The sequence below is a fragment of the Sprattus sprattus genome (genome assembly GCF_963457725.1).
Source record: "Sprattus sprattus genome assembly, chromosome: 21".
NCBI lineage: Eukaryota > Metazoa > Chordata > Actinopteri > Clupeiformes > Clupeidae > Sprattus > Sprattus sprattus.
In genome coordinates this window covers 17,379,027-17,401,713 of record NC_137919.1, presented here as the reverse complement: position 1 = coordinate 17,401,713, position 22,687 = coordinate 17,379,027, and the positions used below count along the sequence as shown (strand labels likewise).

Here is a 22,687-nt window from a genome sequence, read left to right as displayed (position 1 = left end):
ATCAAAACACATTCTGGGGGAATTGATGACAGAGAGAGTAATTTTGATTCTGAGATATTGATGAATGAAGATAAAACTGGGCTCCAGCAAAAGGGGCACTTTTCTCATACAGGGCAAAAGGGCAGGTGCTTGAGCACCACTAGGGGTCTATCTGTGCACGTGCCTGCAAGGCAAGGCAAGACACGGCCGTATCCCCAGGGGACGTATTACAACAAAATGGCGGCATAGTCAGGTCAGTTATTCATCTATCCATATAATCAAGTATGGGCATCTCAGGCAAGGCGCACTCCTGGTTTGAATCGTTCCTCTCTGGGCGCTCATTCAAGGTGTCATGGCAAGGTCATCTATCTGTACACCACCTCACCACTGGGGTACCCCAGGGGTCGGTTATGGGACCACTTCTCTTTGCCATCTACACCACCTCGCTGGGCCCTATCATCCGCCCGCATGGTTTTTCCTACCACTGTTATGCCGATGATACTCAACTGGTTCTGTCCTTCCCTCCTGAGGACAACACTGTTTCGGCACGGATCTCAGACTGTCTTGCTGATATATCCACATGGATGAAAAACCACCACTTTCAGGTGAACCTGGCCAAAACAGAACTGATGGTCTTCCCAGCCAAACAGTTCATCCACCACAACATCAACATCAACACTGACTCTTTATCTCTGGCTCCATCCAAAACAGCAAGAAACCTCGGGGTCATTATTGACGACCAACTAACCTTCACAGCCCACATCGCCTCTGTCGTGAGGTCATGCCGCTTTGCGCTTTACAACATCCGCAAAATCAGGCCGTACCTAACCCAGTATGCCACCCAGCTGCTGGTGCAACCTTGGTGAGTTCCCGCCTCGACTACTGCAACGCCCTCCTAACGGGCCTGCCGGCATGCGTGGTAAAACCACTAAAGATGATCCAGAACGCGGCGGCGCGTCTGGTGTTCAACCAACCAAAGAGGGCACATGTCACCCCTCTACTCACTGAGCTCCACTGGCTGGCGGTAGCTGCTCGCATCAAATTCAAGTCACTTATGCTTGCCTACAAAGTGCTTACTGGGTCTGCTCCCACCTACCTAAATGCTCTTGTAAGGGCAAATGTTACACCCAGGACGCTGCGCTCATCCAATGAGCGTCGTCTGGCACTGCCCCCGGTGCAAGCAAGGCAATCCAGACTATTCTCAGTTGTAGTTCCACGTTGGTGGAACGACCTGCCTAGCACTACCAGAGCAGGGGCGTCCCTTTCTACCTTTAAGAAGCTCTTGAAGACCCAACTCTTCAGAGAGCACCTCCCTTCCTAACTGGCACCTTGGCTTAACCTACACTTAAGCAGTAACAGGCCCGCACTTAATTGTATTCTTTCTATGTCGTTTTCTGTCTTTTTTGAAAAACAATAAGCAGTATTTATTGTTACACCAGGTTTTAAATGCTCTTTGCTTGACTGTTCTCTCCCTTGTACGTCGCTTTGGACTAAAGCGTCTGCTAAATGACTGAATATATTTCATTAGTTTTCTGATAGGCCAAACATTTGAAAGTTTGCTTTGAATTTTAGGTGTAAAGGCTAGTGACTTTTATTCTTGCAAACATTGTTTAAGTAGGGTGAAACGAATTGCCTTCATGACATATTTCTGCCTTTAGAGTGGATATACAAACAAAACTCTCCCTGAAGAGAGATAATTCAAAATGTTGAATGTTATTTCATACATCTGATTGGTGCTCAGGTGCTTTCAATAATGCAGTTTTGTGAGAACGGTGTTTAAAATGTAGTACACATTTAAATATATGGCAGTTTTGTGAGACTGTTGTTGTAATGTAATACGTATTTAAATGTTTTGTGAGACTGTTGTTTAAATGTAGTATTTAAATGTGGGGGGAACAGAGGCTCTCGACTTACTAAGAGGGGCAACGTAATTTAATTAAATCCAATTAATTTCAGTTTTATTTATATAGTGCCAGAACATTTAAAATTTCTTAAGGCGCTTTACAGAGCCCAGAGGGGGGTCGTCTGCATGATCCAGGGAGAGATAGAGGGGGCCATATGCATGGGCCAGGTAGAGAGATAGAGGGGGGCCATCTGCATGGGCCAGGTAGAGAGGGAGAGATAGAGGGGGGCCATCTGCATGGGCCAGGTAGAGAGGTAGAGGTAGAGTGGGTGTCTGCATGGGCCAGGTAGAGAGGTAGAGGGGGGCCATCTGCATGGGCCAGGTAGAGAGGGAGAGATGGAGGGGGCGTCTGCATGGAACAGGTAGAGAGATAGAGATAGAAGGGGCCATCTGCATGGGCCAGGTAGAGAGGTAGAGATAGAGGGGGCCATCTGCATGGGCCAGGTAGAGAGGTAGAGATAGAGAGGGCCATATGCATGGGCCAGGTAGAGAGGTAGAGGTAGATAAAGGGGATTGGGAGCTGGGAGAAGGTAGAAAAGTGATTATTTCAAATGATTGCTGCACAATGAGCCTTATGGTAAACTCTCCCTGGAGTGGGACACTGCCTCATATGTTGTTGCTTCTCAGAGAGAGAGAGATATAGAGAGACAGAGAGAGAGAGTGTGTGTGTGTTCTTGGACTTTAATCAACTTTGCCCGCAAAGGGTCTGAAGAGTATTAGTATACAGCAGGGGTACTCAATTAGAAACCCAAAAGGTCCACTCACCAAATCCATTCAGTCCAGGGTCCGGAACAGTAACGGTCAAAATCCAAAAACATAACGTCAAAAAAAAAAAACGTTCGAACTATACACAAAAGGTGATGTGCTCTGGCCTTATGTGTGTAAAAGGTGACACTTTTTTGTAATTTAAACTTGGGCCTAAAAGGTGTGAAAGCCAGGCGGAGGCACTGATGTAAGTGTTCATTAGAGTGTGCTCCTGTATTTGTTTTTCACCATTTTCTTGAGGAATGCACGCTCTTGGTATGTGGTTGATCTAACTATTACACTGCATGTTGCTTGGTATGATTGCAGATGGTTATTTATGACTTAATCAAGCGATTTCTCCAGAAGAGGAAATTGTGTCTGCTTTGCGGAATGGCGCAGAAGAAAATCGAACTACGCTAAAGGGTGAGTTTTTGATCTTCACTGTACTTTTACCGGGAGCACAACTTTCAAAACAGCTCTTTTAGGGATAACTTTTGGCGAGGTGTCAAGTTGTGGTGGTGTGGTCTGGCCTTATTTGTGTAAAAGTTGACACTTTTTTGTGGTTTAAACTTGGGCATGAAAGGTGTGAAAGCCAGGCACTGATGTAAGTGTTCATTAGAGTGTGCTCTTTTTGTTTTTCACCATTTTCATGGTTGGAAAGGCAGACTCACAACAGGATGTTGAGGTATGCACGCTCTTGTTGTGTGGCTGATCTAACTATTACACTGCATTTTGTTTGGTATTATTGCAGATGGTTTATTTTTCTGTCCCTTACCTCAGAGTTCTGCGGGTATTTCTGTTCAAAGTGTGCATGCTTTGTTTCATAGTGACGTTTCACGCTTCCACTTTTGACAAGGGCAACCGTCTCGTTGCAGATTAAACACATCGGTTTTGTGCTTCCCACAAGCAACACAAATGCATACTTGTCAGTCCACTCTATTTTAAATTTGCGATTTTTGTAATCAACTTTTAGTTTTTTGTCGCGTTTAAAGCAAGCCATGATTTTCGTTTGCTGGGAAAAAATACCGAATCTATCTCCCCTTGTTGTTGTCATTGACACACACAACCTGTGTGACCCAGAGAGCTCGCGGCCAACATTGAGTGAGTGAGTTGTCTTAGTGATGTTGTTATTACAGCTCCTGATTGGACCTCTGGATTGGACACGGAAGATAGAAACCACATCGAGTAGGACCAAAAATATACAGCGCGAAATCACGCACCAATGAAAGCTCTCTTGGATCATGATTAAATTAGAATGTTGATTTTGGCTTCGGTCCAAATTTGATTGCGTCTGGGTCCGGATCCGGACTGCGGTCCGCCTATTGAGTACCCCTGGTATACAGCCTCAAGAGGGTGCAGTTTGAGCTACAACTGCTTCTGAGATTTTGGCCATTTTTTCACATTAACATAGTATATGAATGCATGATGAAGTTATGAGAATCCTAATGTATTGAAACTGTATGCTACTGCTCATACTGCTAATGCTACTGGATGGAGAAAGATGAAAATCTCACCTAACCCTTTACTCTGCTACCTTCTTCTTTAGTAAGCTCTGTGAGATGATGAATGATGCCAGATTAGATGATCAACAGTGAGGGTTTAACGATACCAGCCCTCCCGTAAGGATGGAGGAAACAGCAACCAAAACAAGTCTTTCAGAAGGAGGGAAGGTGAAGGGCTCCTCTTCAAGGTAACTTTGATAAAACTGCATTGAGAGTTATTTGTAGATTTTTCTGTGTGTGTGTGTGTGTGTGTGTGTGTGTGTGTGTGTGTGTGTGTGTGTGTGTGTGTGTGTGTGTGTGTGTGCACATGTGCATATGTACACTCTAAGAACTGAATGGTCATTATAAATTAGTTATACGGCATCTTGGGTTCATCTCTTTTCAGTAGAAATCATCCAAAATTCTTTCACATCGCTTTCATGAATAAACTCAAAACTCCAACTCCTTTCAGATAATAGCATGTATTGTGCTCATGGATTCTTTAGTTTTTCCAGTGACAATAGAAGTTTTGTTGAAATAGCATGTTTAGATAACAGTTCGAAAAACATATCACAGTTACTCATATGGGAGATGCTTTTAGCCAAAGACACATACAGTTCAGGTAAAGCATGCCCTCTCTGGGAAGTAAACACATGATACTGGTGATGTTCATAACTTTCTCTTTCTAACTCAGCAAAGGAACACATATTTGAAAAACACATTTGATATAAACTGTGTGAATTCATAATGTTCTATGCAGGAGCCTCATCTTCCAGGAGAGACCTCCATCACCTGTGCCCACTTGTGTGTCCATGAAGAGTGGCCGATCAAAGGATCATAGCATCAACTTCCAACATGGAGATGAAACAGATGGATCAATGACTGGAGGGGCGAAAAGGTAAATTATCACATCTTACAGCATGATGTAATGAAAGAGTGAATGTTAGGTCTTATCTCAGGACTCCGGAGTTGTAGATCAGTATATTTATTCAGTAACAATTGCTATCGGGCTCACTCATAGCACAAGATGAAAGTGAAGCAATTTCACAAACATCCCACAAGGTTTATATAGTTAAGATTTATCGAACTCTGACGCCACAAATGTTTCACAGCTATCGGGCTCACTCATAGCACAAGATGAAAGTGAAGCAATTTCACAAACATCGCACAAGGTTTATATAGTAAAGATTTATCGAACTCTGACGCCACAAATGTTTTACAGTCAAGTCAAAAGAATCTAGCACGGAGGGTGAGTAATGTGAGGAATCATCAAAGCTGTTGTCGGTCTTGCAAGCCCATTGTCAGACTAGGCCAGACACCGAGTGAAGGGAGTGAGGGGTTTAAGTGTGGGAGTGACAGGTGCTGGCCATCAGTACTCTCAGTGAAGGGAGTGAGGGGTTTAAGTGTGTGAGTGACAGGTGCTGGCCATCAGTCCTCTCAGTGAAGGGAGTGAAGGGTTTAAGTGTGTGAGTGACAGGTGCTGGCCATCAGTCCTCTCAGTGAAGGGAGTGAGTGTGTGAGTGTGTGAGTGACAGGTGCTGGCCATCAGTACTCTCACTGAAGGGAGTGAGTGTGTAAGTGTGTGAGTGACAGGTGCTGGCCATCAGTACTCTCAGTGATTGTGGAAGCGGTGCAGGTGAGCGAGTTGAAGTGGAAGGGGGCATGGTAGGTGCAGGATCACGCTCTGGTGTGACACCGTGACTATTATCCAATACACCTTTTGTCAAATTCATCAAACTGCTCTTCAGGTTGTAGTTGTCCGTTCTGTGTTTGCATTCACAAAAGCTCCAGTGTAAGAACACAGTGAATTTCAATCAAACATAGGGGTTTGTTCAGAACTATAAATAATTCACGAGACATTTTGCCAGAATTGCTGACTCTGTCTTTAATATTGATTAAGACATAAATGACAAATCAATTTGTGTAATATATCATGACGGTCTCACTGAAAAAACTAAAAAGAATCTGCCTTTACTCAAATAAATACTGAAAGCTTATGGAATGTGAAATCCACTTGGTGGAAACATTATGCACCAAAGCATTTACTGTAATCCCTAGCTTCCCCTTAACTCTGTGGAGTCTCACAGTAACCTTGTTTGAGTGATGGACACAAGCAGTAATCTTGCAATCCATTTGTGCCTTGTCTTTATGCCTTGGTTCTCTTTCAACGCACCTGTGAAAACCAAATGTAAGAACTGAGCCATGCACCTGTTGAACCCTTTGTATCGCCCTCACCATATGTGAAGCACTATCTGTCACACAACATTTCACTGGAAATGTCTCATAAGACTCCATAGAACATTATGGATACTAGGGTTAAATACATAAATCAGTCTACAACTACATTTGATTTAAATCTGCTTTTTAAACAAGGCACTATACACAGCAGTACTGAATAAACATGGGGCTTGTTGTGCAACTAATGTATCCCACTTTCAGGCTTTCATGCTGTTATCCACTCAATGCTTTATCCACAGAGGCCAGATGCAGGAATGTGACCCAGATGCTGTCAGTGACCCGTTTACCAAGTCTCAACAGGAGGACCTGAAACACATATTCCAGGTTTGGATGCAATACTGCTTTACAAGGGGTGTCAAAGTCATTTTAGTTAAGGGTCCACCTACTGCCCACTTTGATCTGAAGTGGGCCAGACCAATACAATTATAGCACAATAATGCATACAAAACAACAATATAACGAAAAAACAAGCAGTTTCACTTTGGCACCCCTTCTAATGTCATTTGGTAGGTTAAAAGCTAAATGTGTGCCAAATTTAATTCTTTTCATCACCCCGGTCACGATCGCGTTGTTAAGCCACTACTATCATTTTTTTCTTGGCTTTGGTCGGGAACTTGAACCAAGCGCAGTCTGTGGGATCGATGTATCCTCTGCTCAATAATAATGTCTGTGGTGACGTATGAAAGTGGTGACGTATTTTTGACAGTTTAGTCACGTTTGTGAATTCGTACATTCCTACTGAAGGAACCGTAACTGTGAAGTTGCATTTCGTGTTTGTAATTCGTGAATGTGTATTCGTAATGAATAAATCGTAATCGTAAAGTTGCATTTTGAGTTTGTAAGAGTTTACAAATATTTATTTTCTGCTCAACTTCAAAAAATATGCAGGCATATCCATTTTATACACACGAACATTCTGACAGCTTCCTTACTCCATATTTTTGAAGCAATTACTGGATCGATTAAAAACAATTACAAAACGTTTATTCTCGAAGTATTCCTCGATGGCAAAACCCTGCCGGTTCTCGGGGCACACGATTTCCGAAGCCTTCATGTTTTCACAGTATGGCTTTTAGGCTAATGCTTTTTCATTAGCAATAAGATAGCTAGCTTTCACTGTTGCCTCACTTATCTCTTGGCTCCGGGTAAAAACGGCCTATTGTTTCTTTAGACTTGCTAGCAGGTAATTTGTCTTCTATTTTCTCAGTTGTCCTTGCAAGCGGTCATATTTTGACCCCCAGTGGACTGATTAGGAATAGGAATAGGAATCTACTTTTATATATATGCAATTTTTGTCTTTCCGTAATTTTCACACTTAGCAAAGTCATCGGGCGGGCCGAGCTGGATCCCCTAGTGGGCTGGATCCGGCCCACAGGCCGTATGTTTGACCCCCCTGTGCTATACTGAATATGCCCAGAGGAATTGCATGCTGGGAGAATGAATACAGTTAATATGCAGCAAACACAGACATACTCAGCAGTAATGATTATGAACACAGTTCATATGCAGCAAACACAGGAATACTCATCAATAATGATAATGAATACAGTTCATATGCAGCAAACACAGACATACTCAGCAGTAATGATAATGAATACAGTTAATATGCAGCAAACACAGACATACTCAGCAGTAATGATAATGAATACAGTTCATAATGCTGCAAACACTTACCAATAAAGATAATAAATGAACAATGTTATACTTTTATATGTGGATAGATAAATGAATGACATATACATTTTAATATAAAATGGTACTTGTGGAAATCTCTCTTACTGTATATTCATATTTTCATGCCGCTCCTTATCATTTATATTTAAGAAGGGTTAAGTGATGTTCTGCAGTAAAAGCAGACTTATCTCACAGTAAACCCAATGGCTACTGCTACATCAAGTCTCTACTACAAGTCAATCTCTAGAGTAGAAGCAGAAGTTAAAGCAGACTTATCTCACAGTAAACCCAATGGCTACTGCTACATCATGTCTCTACTACAAGTCAATTCTAGATAGAAGCAGCCGTTAAAGCAGACTTATCTCACAGTAAACCCAATGGCTACTGCTACATCATAGCATAGATCAATCCCAGTGAAGAGTGAAAAGCTGCATCACTTTTCTACAGATGCCTTCTAATATTGTAGCAACACTACAAAAGAGCAGTGTCCTATAATGCATCATACTGTTATAACTCAATAAGTTATAACAACGATACTTATAAACCACAATAACACTTAAATTGAAGGGTAATTAAATAAGGATTTTAAATCACCTTCATAATCACTGAAAAAGCATGTGTTTATGACATTTACATTTAGTCATTTGCACATTTATACTTGCACAGCCGACAGGGCTAAACAACACTCATTAGACGAGCGCAGCATCCTGGGGGAACATTTATGAAAAGCGTATGGCAGTATTCATTAGGTGACATAACATCTTCTATAACATAGAAAACAAATTGACTCAAACGATGCTCGTGTCATGGATGAATTCTGTGTGATGATTAACTGTGTGTTATGATGAACACATAACAGTTGTTTTTGCTGTCATATTTTCCCCTTTCATCAATACAGTGTAATATCTTCCATTATACACATTTGTCAGTTTATGATTGCTGACATAAGGTCTTCACAAACACATCATTCAGTGCTTATGAATGAGTTCTATAATGCTTTTAAGGGTTAACTAAAGAGCTCCCATCAGGGTTGAGATAAAAATAAGTACAGTCTGTAAATGTTCTGGTACTATGGTTTTATGGCATAATTACATGCAAGTGTGACCAGATATTTGTACTTTAGGTGTTACAGGAGAACATCATACTCTTTGTGAAGAATGAGCTGAAGAGATTCAAGAGGATGCTGAGTCCAGATTACCATGAGAACTTTGAGAGTAAAGAGGAGGATGAGAGTGAAGCCAGAGAAGGGGCTCTGAAGATGGCACTGCACTTCCTTAGGAATATGAAGCAGAGCAATATCGCTGACAAACTGCAACAAAGTAAAACATCTTCATATAAATTTGTATCAGTATGCTACATCCCAAAATAGAAACATACAAATGATTTGATCTCATTGTTTGGGGCTTAAAAAAACCTGATTATCTGTTTCTTACAGGTGAGCTGGTTGTTTATCAGACGGAGCTGAAAAGATATTTCAAGAACAAGTACCAGAGTGTTTTTGAAGGTATACCCAAGCAAGGAGGCTCTGCTCCTCTAGAAAAGATCTACACAGAGGTCTACATCACAGAAGGAGGAAGTGGAAAAGTAAATGAAGAGCATGAAGTCAGACAGATTGAGTCAAGATCCAAGAGACCAGCTGGACAGGAGACACCAATCAAATGTAGTGACATATTTAAACCCTTACCTGGACAAGACAAACCAATCAGAAGTGTTGTCACAAAAGGAGTTGCTGGCATTGGTAAAACTGTCTCAGTTCAGAAGTTCATCCTAGACTGGGCAGAGGGAAAAGAAAACCAGGATATCCACTTCATATTTCCACTGCTTTTTAGGGAGCTTAACCTCATAAAAACAGACCAGCTCTCTTTGATGGATCTCCTCCACAACTTTTTCACAGAAATAAAGCAGTTCACTTTTCCCAGTCAAGGGAAGTACAAAGTGTTGTTCATCTTTGATGGTCTGGATGAATGTCGACTCCAATTAGACTTTCAGAAAAATGAAAGTTTGACTGATGTAACACGGGTCACCTCATTGGATGTACTCCTGACAAATGTCATCAAGGGTAATCTGATCCCCTCTGCTTTACTTTGGATTACCTCTCGACCAGCAGCAGCCAATCAAATCCCACCTGAGTGTGTTGACCGGGTCACAGAGGTACAAGGGTTCAATGACCCACAGAAGGAGGAGTACTTCACGAAGAGGATCAGTGATCAGAATCTTGCCAGCAATGTCATATCTCACATCAAATCATCAAGGAGCCTCCACATTATGTGCCACATACCAGTTTTTTGCTGGATTGCTGCTACGGTTCTTGGGGTAATTCTTGGCTTTTCAGGAGGTGGACAGATTCCAAAGACTTTGACAGAGATGTATACCTATTTCCTCATTTTCCAAACCAAATAGAGGAGCAGCAAGTTTGAAAATGTCCATGACCTTGATCCACAGTGGAACAAGGGAGTTATCCTTGGTCTTGGGAAGTTGGCTTATGAACAGTTAAAGAAGGGTCATTTGATTTTGTATGATGAAGATCTAAAAGAGTGTGGCATTGATGTCAGAGAGGCAGCAGTATGCTCTGGCATCTGCTCCCAAATCTTTCGAGAAGAATCAGGGCTTTATCAAGGAAAGGTGTTCTGCTTCGTGCATTTAAGTTTCCAGGAGTATCTTGCAGCTTTGTATGTGTTTTTGATGATGGCAGTTGAAGGGAAAGACGTTATATCCAGACACCAAGCTCCTGAAAAATCCAATAAGCTTTGGAAAAGGATATTGAACTGCTACAGAAGAGTGCAGTGGACAATGCTTTGGAGCATGAAGATGGATGCTTTGACCTATTCCTCCGTTTCCTTCTTGGCCTCTCTATGAAGTCTAACCAGACACTCCTGCATGGCCTACTACAGAGAGGACGAAATCAGATGGGTAATGAAGAAACAATCAGTTACATTAAAGGGGCCATATTATGAAAATTCCACTTTGTTTAGGGCTTCTACTCGTTAATTTGGGTATCTGGCATGTTTAGCAACCCAAAAACTGCGGAAAAAAACAACCCCCGCGATTTGTTATGGTTCTTGTACGTCAGAAACGTCATGCTTGAGTGACTGCGAATGAGATTCCTGTGAACTCTCCCGTCACAAGACAATGGGAGGTTCCCTAGAATCCCTACATGGCCTTGGCCCACCCCCAACCTCACACCCCAGCCCCCCCCCCCCCCCCCCCCCCCATTCGTTAGATATAAATCATTTGCCAGAGTGAATCATACCGTTCCTGCAAAGCTTGGGTATACTTTCAATAGCTAGCTAGCAGCATGGCGAAAAGTTCTGGAGCAAAGTTCTCAAGATGTGCTGTGGTCGGCTGCACGGATCCGCACAAATCTATACATCACGTTCCAGCCTCAGAAGACACAAGAGTGAAATGGATGGATTTCATTTTTGAAGGCAATGTCCCGGAAAGAGTTGGGAAACTGTTGTTTGTGTGCGCAAACCATTTTGAATTGGACTGTTTTACCAACCTGGGCCAATATAACGCTGGACTCGCAACAAGACTGACCTTGCAAGCGGGTTCAGTACCATCTATCCGTCGCATTTCAGACGATGGGAATGTAAGTATTTTTAAAAATAATTATTGTATGTGCATTGACCATTTAGTGTGGGTGGTTGGCAACGTAAGGAATGTAGTTGGGGAGACGTTAGCATTAGTTCGCTTGAAATGTGGGCAATGTGTTGAGGCTTTTCGTAAAAGTATCCATTACATAGGTAATGTATTTCACGTATGTGTACAACTTATTTAGAATGGCTGACCATACTTAAAACGGCAGTGAAATATACTTGAGGCAACAATAACTTTTGCCTCTATGAGTGGTGCGTGCGAGAGGATATTAGCATGCTAACGTGTTACTTTTCAGCAGCGAGGCGTTAGCTACAAACTCGAGTGTTGGCGTGTGCAGTTAGGAGTTCGCTAGAATGTGATACCTTATGCTAGTCATGTATGCCTTGTACAGCATTTAGTTTGAATTTGCCTATGGCAAACAATAAGAAGATTTCTGTGAAGTAGTTTGTTAGGACTTCGAGGTGTTGGCACTAAAGCAACCTGAGGGGCTTTGTACAAGTTAGCGACATTAGCATCTTGTAGTGTGTAGGAGCCAGCTGACCCATCAATTGCTAAAGTGGCTAAAACGAATTTTTGTGTTAGACTAGCCTATTTAATCTTGGTTAACAGTAGATGGTTCGTTTGGATGTCTATGAAGGGGAATTTGTGTCAAAGTATATAGTGTCTTTACGTAACGAGAAATAGTTTTCTCATCCATAACATTCCCTTGTGAAAATGCTTTGTGTTGGGGCGGAGGGAGGTTAGTCACCTGCAAATACGAAGGCAATTAGTCCTGCTGGTGACACCTTCGACACAACAATGATGGGGTCATACATGTTAAATGGGCAATTAATTGTTCGTGAACGACGTGAGACTCACCTGCATTTACCAAAACCTGCATAACATTGCTGCTCTCTTATTGTTTAGGCAAGCACCTCTACTCAGGGCCAGAGAGAGAGGCTAAGTGGACCTCCATCCTGAACCATCTCCAAGACATCCACTCCCATGATGACCCTCTCTACCCACAGTGTTTGCCTCAGCCACGCATTTCAAGTGACAAAAGCAAATGGTTGAAAGCAGGTATGTTCACCCAATTTGCATTGTAAATGTAAGGCTTGTGTTTATCTATACATGTATAAACAAACCAAATAACCAATGCCATAATCACTTTGAAGCTAAATATATATATATATTTTTTTTTTAAAGGGACACCAGCCTTCTTCAAGTTAGAGAAGGCGTTGACTAACAGGAGGGTCCTGAAAGATGTGGGGAAGCTGAGCCCTCACTACCAGACCTCGTCATTGGAGGCTTTCCACAGACTCATTCTGCGTTTTGTGCCCAAAAACGTAGTCTTTCCTTTTCTTGGAATGTAATGCAGGTAACAGTACGATAATTTTTTCTAAGAAATGTATACCTATTATGTATTATACTAACTATTATACACCCATACACACATGCTCTCTACCTGGCAGCCCTGCATTTCAATGTGTTTAAAGTGAACTTCCCAAAATATAAGAAGGGCGAGTGCACTGCAAAGCCTGTGAAAGCAGATCCAACCTTCCGTGACTGGCACAGGCTTTATTTCAAATTCCACAAAATCAAACAATGTACAAACAGTATGTGAAACATAAATAGCATAACATTGTCTTTTTAAATAGTCTTCATAATAAATAGAATATAATTACCAAATAATTATAAAATAAAATATACAAAAATGTGCAACAATGTAAAAGTTTTGGATTGTTTTTTGTATTATAGGGTACTTGGATAACCTCTTGGACCTCATCTTTGACAAGGTTTTTCAGAACCTGGCCCCACATGTGAATGAGCTGCTGAAGATCCCAATACCCGCGTTTCTCTCTGCCCAATTTGAGAAACCGGACAAGCAGGAAGTTATAGACCGCTATGTGTCCAGGTTCAATCGAGGGCAGGTCTGAACCCTGTATACCTTCCCTGTGCATCAGAGAACACTCTGAGTATCTGGAGCACAAGAGGGCAGGACCACTCTGATTCTTCAGCCCAGATAGCCCCAACACCAGCTAACAAAACTTCTGTACCTGTAAAGTCTGAACAAATGTGTTTAGAGAATAAAAGGTTACACACATATAAAGTGTTCCTTTTTTAACAGTATGGCAATTGATAGCAAGAAGTGTAATTTTGTAATCAATGTTTTTAATATACCTTTGTATTTATAATATACCTTGTATTTATTACCTATGTACCAGCCATTACATTTAATAACTATGTTTAAAAAGCTCTATGGCATTCATTCTAGCAATCTTTCTGACAATAAAAGTGTGTATACACAGTTTTGTGTGCCTTCAGTGTTTGATAAGTCACATGTCAAAAATTGACACATGTAAGATGAGCAGTTAGCAAAGTAAGACAGAGGGAAGGATAATTTATTGTATTTTTATTCTTGGTCATATTTGTATTGCAGAAATGACTGATAACTCATGCATACAAAAACAAATGTACTACTCTATTCCTCTTTCACGTAAAGGCCCATAATCTGCCCTATATATGTTATGCATTCTGCAAAGAATAGACATTCAAACACACAGGTTCAAGGCCTGGATGGTCAACCATGCATGCTGTCGGGTTCTCGAGCTGAAGTATTCTTCTTGTAACCTTGAATATTGAGAGTAAGTGACGTGGAATATAAAACAGATGATGACTGCATATTTACAATGTCAATGTAATTCACAAATACTTCTACCTGTGGTATCTCCCTGCAGCATACATTTTCAGGCTCCGTAGGCATTTTAGCACACTTGCCACAAGTAGGCTACACCTGTATAAACAAAGAGTATTATCAAGTGACAACCTTGCGGGTAAACTTTATTTGAACGTTGTGTTCATATTACGGACATAAGTCATCAAATACAACGATTTAAACGCTAATAAATGCAGGTAAAACGTTAGAGAGAGAGCCTATACTTTTATCTAACCTGCGAGGACGTGGGTGGGCCCATTATACATCTACTATATGCAACTCCGGAGTCCTGAGGTAAGTTGAGTGAATGTTCACAACAGAACGTACTCATCTAGCAATTATATCTTTATGGCGTTCCCGTTACTTGCATTTACATAAACACTTACAAACAGGAACTTATAAACACACTGTATTTGCTACATACTCCTACATTCACACATGGTTCATGTAACTAGATTCACTTGCACCATTATGCTACCAACACCGCGAACGAGACTGTGGCCCATTAACAAACAAAAAAAGGTTTACAAAGTTTACTCACCATTCAGAAACGTTTTGTTGAGCCCTAACTTCTTGAATATGTTCGGGAGCCTCTTGTTCTGACTCTGGCTCAAACAGATACGGTTGTACGATTCTATCTTCTGCAGTAGCCATATTGGAGGGCTAAAGCGAGCGAATCTTTTGGAGGAGGGGGAGGAGTGAAGGGGAGAGGGGGGAGGGGGGAGCTGGCTCATTAGCATTTAAAGAAACAGGCACTCAATACAGGTCAATCTGTAGGGAGCTGTTTTTGACAGGGTGAAAAGGGTGCTGTAATAAATTATTCTTGTGGTATTTTGACCAAAATATTTTACTGGCATTTCATAAAGACCCCAAGGAACCATTTCAACTTGTGGTAAAATGGGCATACGATGGGTCCTTTAAGGCAAAGATCAGGGAGGTTCCTTCATCAGAAAGGGTCATCAACCTCTTTCACTGTCTGAATGAACTCAATGATCACTCCTTAGTGGAAGAGGTCCAGAGGTTGCTGAGTGCTGGGACACTTTCTGGAGCTAAACTCTCACCTGCCCAGTGGTCAGCTCTAGTGTTTGTGCTGCTGACATCAGAACAGAAGCTGGATGTGTTTGACTTGAAGAAGTTCATCAGATCTGATGAATGTCTCCTAAGGCTGCAGCCAGTAGTGGAAGAATCTCAAAAGGCTAAGTAAGTATGGTGGCAGTGTGTATTCTCAGGATGGGAGGGGGTCATGACACTAGCTGTGTTTCCATCCAACTTTTGAATGCACATTTTGACCATTTGAATAATAGAAACAACTGCAATTTCTATAAAATCCTTGAATGTAAATTAACATGTGATTGACTAGATGGGATGGATTATCTCGCTATTGGCATAGAGTATAGTGTGACTACGTTTGAATTAAATCAGCATTTGTTGCACTTTTATCACGTTTTCCTGTGAAAGTTGCCCACAGCTTTTCACAACTCCTGACTGTTCATTTTTAATTCTGATATGTGGAGAAATATTTAGTCTGATGTTTGAATTGGTTTAGAAGCACAACACTAATAAACAGACAGCATCAGTGTCCTTTTCATTGAGCTTATAGTCACTCTTGGCTGTTTTCCCCTTAAGGCTCAATAGCTGTTCGCTCACTGAAAGGAGCTGTACAGCACTGGCATGTATCCTCAGCAAACCATCTTCAAAACTGAAAAATGTGGATCTCAGTGACAACAGTATTGGAGATATCGGGGTCCAAGAACTCTGTAGCGGAATGGAGAACCCAAACTGTGCACTGGAGACACTCAGGTAGGACATTTTGATTCTTCAGTATTCCCTAGTGATGATGAGTTCTGTGGGAACATTTTTACATTTTAATTTCTTGATAAACTATACTTTGAAAACTATACCTGAAAAGCATCCCCATTATTAGAGACAGGCTATGTTCTATTTTCACACATAGACTCAAATATCCTCCATTTCAAAGATAAAAGCTTTCTGAACAAACAGAAGTTGTCACAGTTAACAAAACTAATATCAAGCTGATGTTGGAACAAATGCTCAGATGGAAATAAAATGTTTAGATTCAGATGGAAATGAATTATCACAAACTGTTTCATGGAAAATGTGGATCACTAGATGACTCCTGTTTACTCCTGATGATGATGAAAGTGCCCTGATTCACATTTTGTTAAGCTGAATTTTCATGAATGCGCATAAAAGATGCAAATAAGTTAAGATGGAAACCCAGCTTCTGATACACGAAAAAACATTTAGTCTGATTTTTGAATGGGTTTAGAAGCATGCAGTGTCCTTTTCATGAGCTTATAGTCACTGGTGGCTGTTTTTCCCTTAAGGCTCAAGAGCTGTTTGCTCACTGAAAGGAGCTGTACAGCACTGGCATGTATCCTCAGCAAAGCATCTTCAAAACTGAAAAATGTGTATCTCAGTGACAACAGGATTGGAGATATCGGGGTCCAAGAACTCTGTAGCGGACTGGAGAACCCAAACTGTGCACTGGAGACACTCAGGTAAGACATGAAAAGTATCCCCATTATTAGAGACAGACTATTTTCTATTTTTACACATAGACTTAAAGATCCTTCATTTCAAAGATAAAAGCTCACTGAACAAACTACAGAAGTTGTCTCAGTTTACAAAACTCATCAAATACATGTTGGAACAATTGCTCAGATGGAAATTAAATGTTTGGAGTATCATGAAACCACAATGTCACCAACTGTTTCATCTCCAAGTTGTGCAAACTTTGCACTAAGACAGACAGCTAGAGACAACAAGAGCACATTCCATTCCAAGTTAATAAGAACTATTGAGAACAATTTCAATGTTGATGACTGCTTGAAGTCCCTCTCATCTGAGCAGTAGAGCTGGTCAAGGAGCTTGCATCTCTGTGTCAAAAGAGAGGATTTTGTCTGACCATATGAGGACAGAGCCCATGATCTGGATCTAGATAGAGACAAATTACCTGTGGCGAGAGCATTTGGATTGTTATAGAGTGTAGAGGATGACAAGTTTAAGTTCAACATTATTGTGAAAGATAAACCTCACACTCAAAGGAATAGGCTATCGATAGTGAGCTCAATCTATGACCCACTTGGTGTCTTGTGCCCTCCCACTCTACCTGCAAAGTTGCTTCTTCAGAAGCTCTGCAGGAGTTAGCATGACTGGGACAGCAGAATACCTCAGCTGCATCTGACGAATGGAGAACATGGATTGATGATCTTGATTCGTTGGAGATCTTCCAAGTAATTTGGACCACTCAGACTTTTCTGATGCCAGTGATCGTGGATACGGCACCATAAGTTACTCCAGAATGACTGGCGACAATCATATGGTTCATGTGTCCTTCAGGCTTAGTAAAGCAAGAGTGGCTCCTTTAAAACAGATGACCATCCCTGGCATTGAACTGGCAGCTGCAGTACTGCCTGGTAAAGTGGACAAAATTCTGAGAAGTTGTTAAAGCTGAGTCAGTCAACCTTTAGGACAGTCTGTATATAAATAGCAAATGAACAAACAAGATTTCACACTTTAGTGGCAAATAGAATCTCTCTCATAAGGGACAACACAGAAAAATTGAACCAAACTGAACCCAGCTGTCATGTCATCAAGAGGTGTGAGATTGGTCAAGTGCAGAGCATGGATCCAGGGACCAAAGTTTCTGTGGAGGACAGGAGAGGAATGGCCTCAAACCCCATGGAGATCCCTGTCACACACTCAGGATGACCCAGAGGTGATAAGGAGCACCACTGTGTTCAGTTTTGGCACCAAAGACAAAAGAAAAGGAAAAACCAACAAACAGCTATTACAACACTTCTCTAGTTGGCACAAATTAAACAGATTAGTGGCGTGGTATTTGAAGGGTATTTGAAGGGTATTTGAAGTTAAAGGACATTCTCTTGTCACGCATAAATCAAGTGTAGTAATAAATGGCCATCATAGTGTTCTGCCAAAGACAGAGATATTCAGATGAAATGGCAACATTGTAGACAGCATCCTCAGCATCCTCTCAGACTTTGAATAGTTAAAGTAGCATGTTAAAGAGGGGGTTGGAGTGTTACATGCACGGCTCTCTGCATGAACATGAACTGGAGTTCCATGCGCAAGGTTATAGTAATCAAACGGACATTAATTAAAGCATTGTAGAAAAGTCAGTATAAAAGTGAAGTGCAAGTGGGTGTCTAATAAATGGACATACAGTATGCCCAACAAACAAAAATAAACGACGTGTCGATGAGAGGGAGCCTCCGGTGCACTGCGCCAAGGCCCTCTTATTGTGGAGCTCATCAAGCCTTCATTCACCTGTGGGCATCTGTGCAGATTCAACTCCCCATCGTTGGAAGAGCACTGATATCAGGGGGGCAGACCAGGCTGGGTCGTGACAGGGGAAAGGTGCAATCGCTGAGGGTCATCCGATTAGAATGAAGAAAACAGGAATACTTGGATCTGAACTCTTTCTATTAAATACTTGTAAACAACAATGAATGAATTGAGGTGTAAGTGGGTGTATGTTTGTGTGGTTCTGAAAGTAAAGCACAAACAGAAAGTATACATTCATACACAACCCTGTAGTACCAACCGGCTCAACTGAAAGACAAACAAACAAGCTTGCACAAATGCACAAACTCACACAAACACACTCACACGCACACGCTAACAGACATACACATACAAACACACACACAGACTTACTTACAAACTCACCCACACACACTAAAACACCTGCACACAGACTAAAACACCAATTTACACACACACAGACACACACACACACACACACACACACAAATACATACAAACAAACATACATACACACTTACAAATAAACAGTTATTGTTGTCTAAAGGAAATACATTACAAAAATCCTTGTAGAACCTGATAATGTAATAATTTCCTGATAACGTAATAACCCTGATAATGTAATAAAAAATCCCTCATAAGTCCCTACAAGATGTAATAAAACCTGATAATGTAATAATATCCCAATAATGTAATAAAGTGCATTTCCCAATAATGTAACAATCGCCATACCAATAATGTAATAAAATGTTACATTAATTGGAAGTTATTACATTATCAGATTAGCCTCAATTTTGCAGAACCTGATAATGTAATACCACCAGTTATTCAGACCAAGTAGTGATGCTGTGTAGACAACCACCCACTATTGTTTTGCTCATATTTTGATCCCAATGGTATAGGCCTTTAGCCTCGCAAGCCAAACCTGTACAGCAAGAAGCTGTACAAGGGTCTGGCACAACACGATTTTCAGTGTGGGCGGGATTAACGGTTGTCTGTTAAGTTGCCTCTGCACGCAATGCCACGCAATAGGAATGGCGCTACAACCAATCCGAGAGACTGACGAATGACAAAAGACGATTTGATTGGCCTGGTACAGTTTGGATTTTCAGCCGCGCAAAACGACGACAGTTGACCAGCACTAACCAAAGTTATTACAATATTAGGTAATTATTACATTATCAGGTTCTGCAAAATTGAGGCTAACCTGCACTTTATTACATTATCGGGGTATTATTACATTATCAGGTTTTATTACATGTTTTAGGGACTTATGAAGGAATTTGTATTACGTTATCGAGAGTTATTACATTATCGGGAAATTATTACATTATCAGGTTCTACAATCCTTTATCTACAGCCTTGGAGAATGCAGTGTTACAGAAGAGGGCTTCAGATCTTTTGCATCAGCACTGAGATCAAACCCCTCACACATCAGAGACCTGTGGCTGTGGGAGAATAAAGCAGGAGACTCAGGAGTGAAGCATCTTTCTTCTCTTCTGGAGGATCAAACCTGTCAACTGGAAAAACTAAAGTGCGTATCACTACACCAAATACTGAGTTGAGTTGATATCAGTGCATTTGATAGTGATAGTGAACTCTAATCCTCTTCACATGTAAAGCGATAATAATAATTCAGCTGTAAACACATTTTATTACTCTCTTTTTCCATTGGTACTAAACACAAACTTACATACACAAACTCACTTACACAGACACAGACACAGACACAGACACACACACACACACACACACACACAAACAAGTGATTTGATATCAGTGAATTTGATAGTGATAGTGAACTCTTATCCTCTTCACATGCAAATGGATAATAATGATTCAGCAGTGAGGTTCAGATCAGCATAGTGTATGTGTAGTGTAGATCAGCATAGTGTGTGTTTGGTTCAAATCAGCATAGTGTGTGTGTAGTACAGATCAGCATAGTGTGTGTGTAGTGCAAATCAGCATAGTGTATGTGTAGTGCAGATCAGCATAGTGTGTGTGTAGTGCAAATCAGCATAGTGTGTGTGTGTAGTGCAAATCAGCATAGTGTATGTGTAGTGCAGATCAGCATAGTGTATGTGTAGTGTAGATCAGCATAGTCTGTGTGTAGTGCAGATCAGCATAGTGTATGTGTAGTGTAGATCAGCATAATGTGTGTGTAGTGCAGATCAGCATAGTGTGTGTGTAGGGCAGATCAACATAGTGTGTGTATAGTGCAGATCAGCATAATGTGTGTGTAGTGCAGATCAGCATAATTTGTGTGTATTGCAGATCAGCATAGTGTGTGTGTAGTTCAGATCAGCATAGTGTATATGTAGTGCAGATCAGCATACACTGCACGAAAAGCAAGATTATCGGGCCCGTATACGCTGTGATACAGCCGCGAATGATCACCATTCCTGGCTGATCGCGGACATTCCCCCGAAATATCTGTCTGCCGCATACTGACGGAATTTCCCGGAAGGAACCTGCGAGGGGAGGGGGGCCGATGTGTTTAGCATTCTCAACTCCCGCTGACAGAGGTGCGAAATGATCTTATTAGCATATTGACTGTCAGCAGTCTACCACACACACCCTGCTGCAGCCATTGGTTGAAAACGACAAGGAATTGAATTAAAACGTCTTGTGATGAGACGGAATGAGATTCTGTCTAAAGGTCAGCTTTCAACTGACAAAATGTATCCCCTCCCATTTACAGCTATTGCCCCATAAAAACGAAATTAAAAATAATGTCTTTAGGGTTTTGGTCCGGGGTTATCACATTTCTTGATTCACCTTCTGTTTTAAGAGTTCTGCCTTTAGGGTTTTGATTCCGTGGATATCACGATTCTTGCTTTGCCTTTCATTTTCAGAGTTCGAGGGTTGCAATGTACTTTGGAGGCTGTTCCACTAATATTCCCGAGCTTCCTCTCTGTAATGTTCTTGAGATTCACGTTTGGCATGTAATTATACAGAGTCGGGCTTACTCTGATATTGAGATAGTCATTTTGCAACTTGGGACATGTTTGCCACTCGTGAATATCTATCCTGTGTCTTTTCAGGTAGATTTTGAAATATTGCGCGAGCTTCGAACCTGCCCTCTTCAGGTTAATGGTATTGTATACCTGTGTCTAACCGCTTAGCCACGTTGCTGGTAAGAGTCAAGCTCGTCGGTGCGACCAAGTACCTGGTTTATCATTCCTCCCTCCTCTGGCGTATTTCTCTTCTGTTACTGGAGCGTGCAAATTGGGAATTGTTTAGTGGACTTATGCGACGTTTTAATTATGTTCACGTAAAGGCGCCCGAGGCAACATTAGAAACTTTAGACTCGAATAATAAACGTTCAATTTCTAGTCTTTTTTACACGTAGTAAGTTTTAATAACACCATACCATTACATATCGACATTCACAGTGGTAGTGCTCCCTGGAGAAGTTTTGAGAAGTGGGTATACCCAATGGTGACTGAAAAATAAGTGGGTATACTCCGTATACCTGCGTATACACTGGACTACACCACTGGACATTCAAGGAGCAAAGATGAGACGTCGTTGTGTGGTGAGAACTGATAAAAAAATCGCCTGCCTTCTGTTTTCCACGGTTGATTGCATGTTATGCTAGAAATGGCTTAGCATGGGTGGGATGGGGAAAGATAACACCTTTCCATCCAGACGCAAATTTAGCTAATCGGAATCTGTAAGTGGTTTCCAGATATATATATAGTTGATCTCTCTTATTTGACGAAGCAGTGAGTTAGCTGTCTTTCAATGTCTCTTGTCGAATTATCTCACATGTTTATGGTGGTATGTGTTTAAAAGTTTTAACTTAGGCTATGTGTAATGTTCCTAACTTATATATTATTATTTCACCTTAATGTTCTTGAGATTCGTTTCTGGCATGTAATTATACAGAGTCAAGGCTTACTCTGATAACAGTCATTAAGAGTCGTTAACAGTCGTTAAGCAACTTGGGCCATGGTTGCCACTAGTAGGGATCGAACCTGTGACTTTCAGGTTTTTTAAATCAGTGAAGCAGTGACGGGGTGCCTCCCCTGGCGGGAGGGGGGGGGGGTTGTTTTCAATCCAGGT

General features: G+C 41.3%; 1 pseudogene across 1 annotated transcript; it reads left to right on the top strand.

The window, feature by feature from the left end:
- The first annotated feature begins 4,251 nt into the window (after window positions 1-4,251).
- Window positions 4,252-18,046, top strand: LOC308382139 (NACHT, LRR and PYD domains-containing protein 3-like; annotated as a pseudogene). The gene is made up of 11 exons: window positions 4,252-4,316; window positions 4,868-5,005; window positions 6,585-6,669; window positions 9,143-9,338; window positions 9,455-10,929; window positions 12,523-12,675; window positions 13,354-13,526; window positions 15,234-15,511; window positions 15,938-16,111; window positions 16,660-16,833; window positions 17,881-18,046. The product of its transcript is annotated as an NACHT, LRR and PYD domains-containing protein 3-like (transcript).
- The last annotated feature ends 4,641 nt before the right edge of the window (window positions 18,047-22,687 follow it).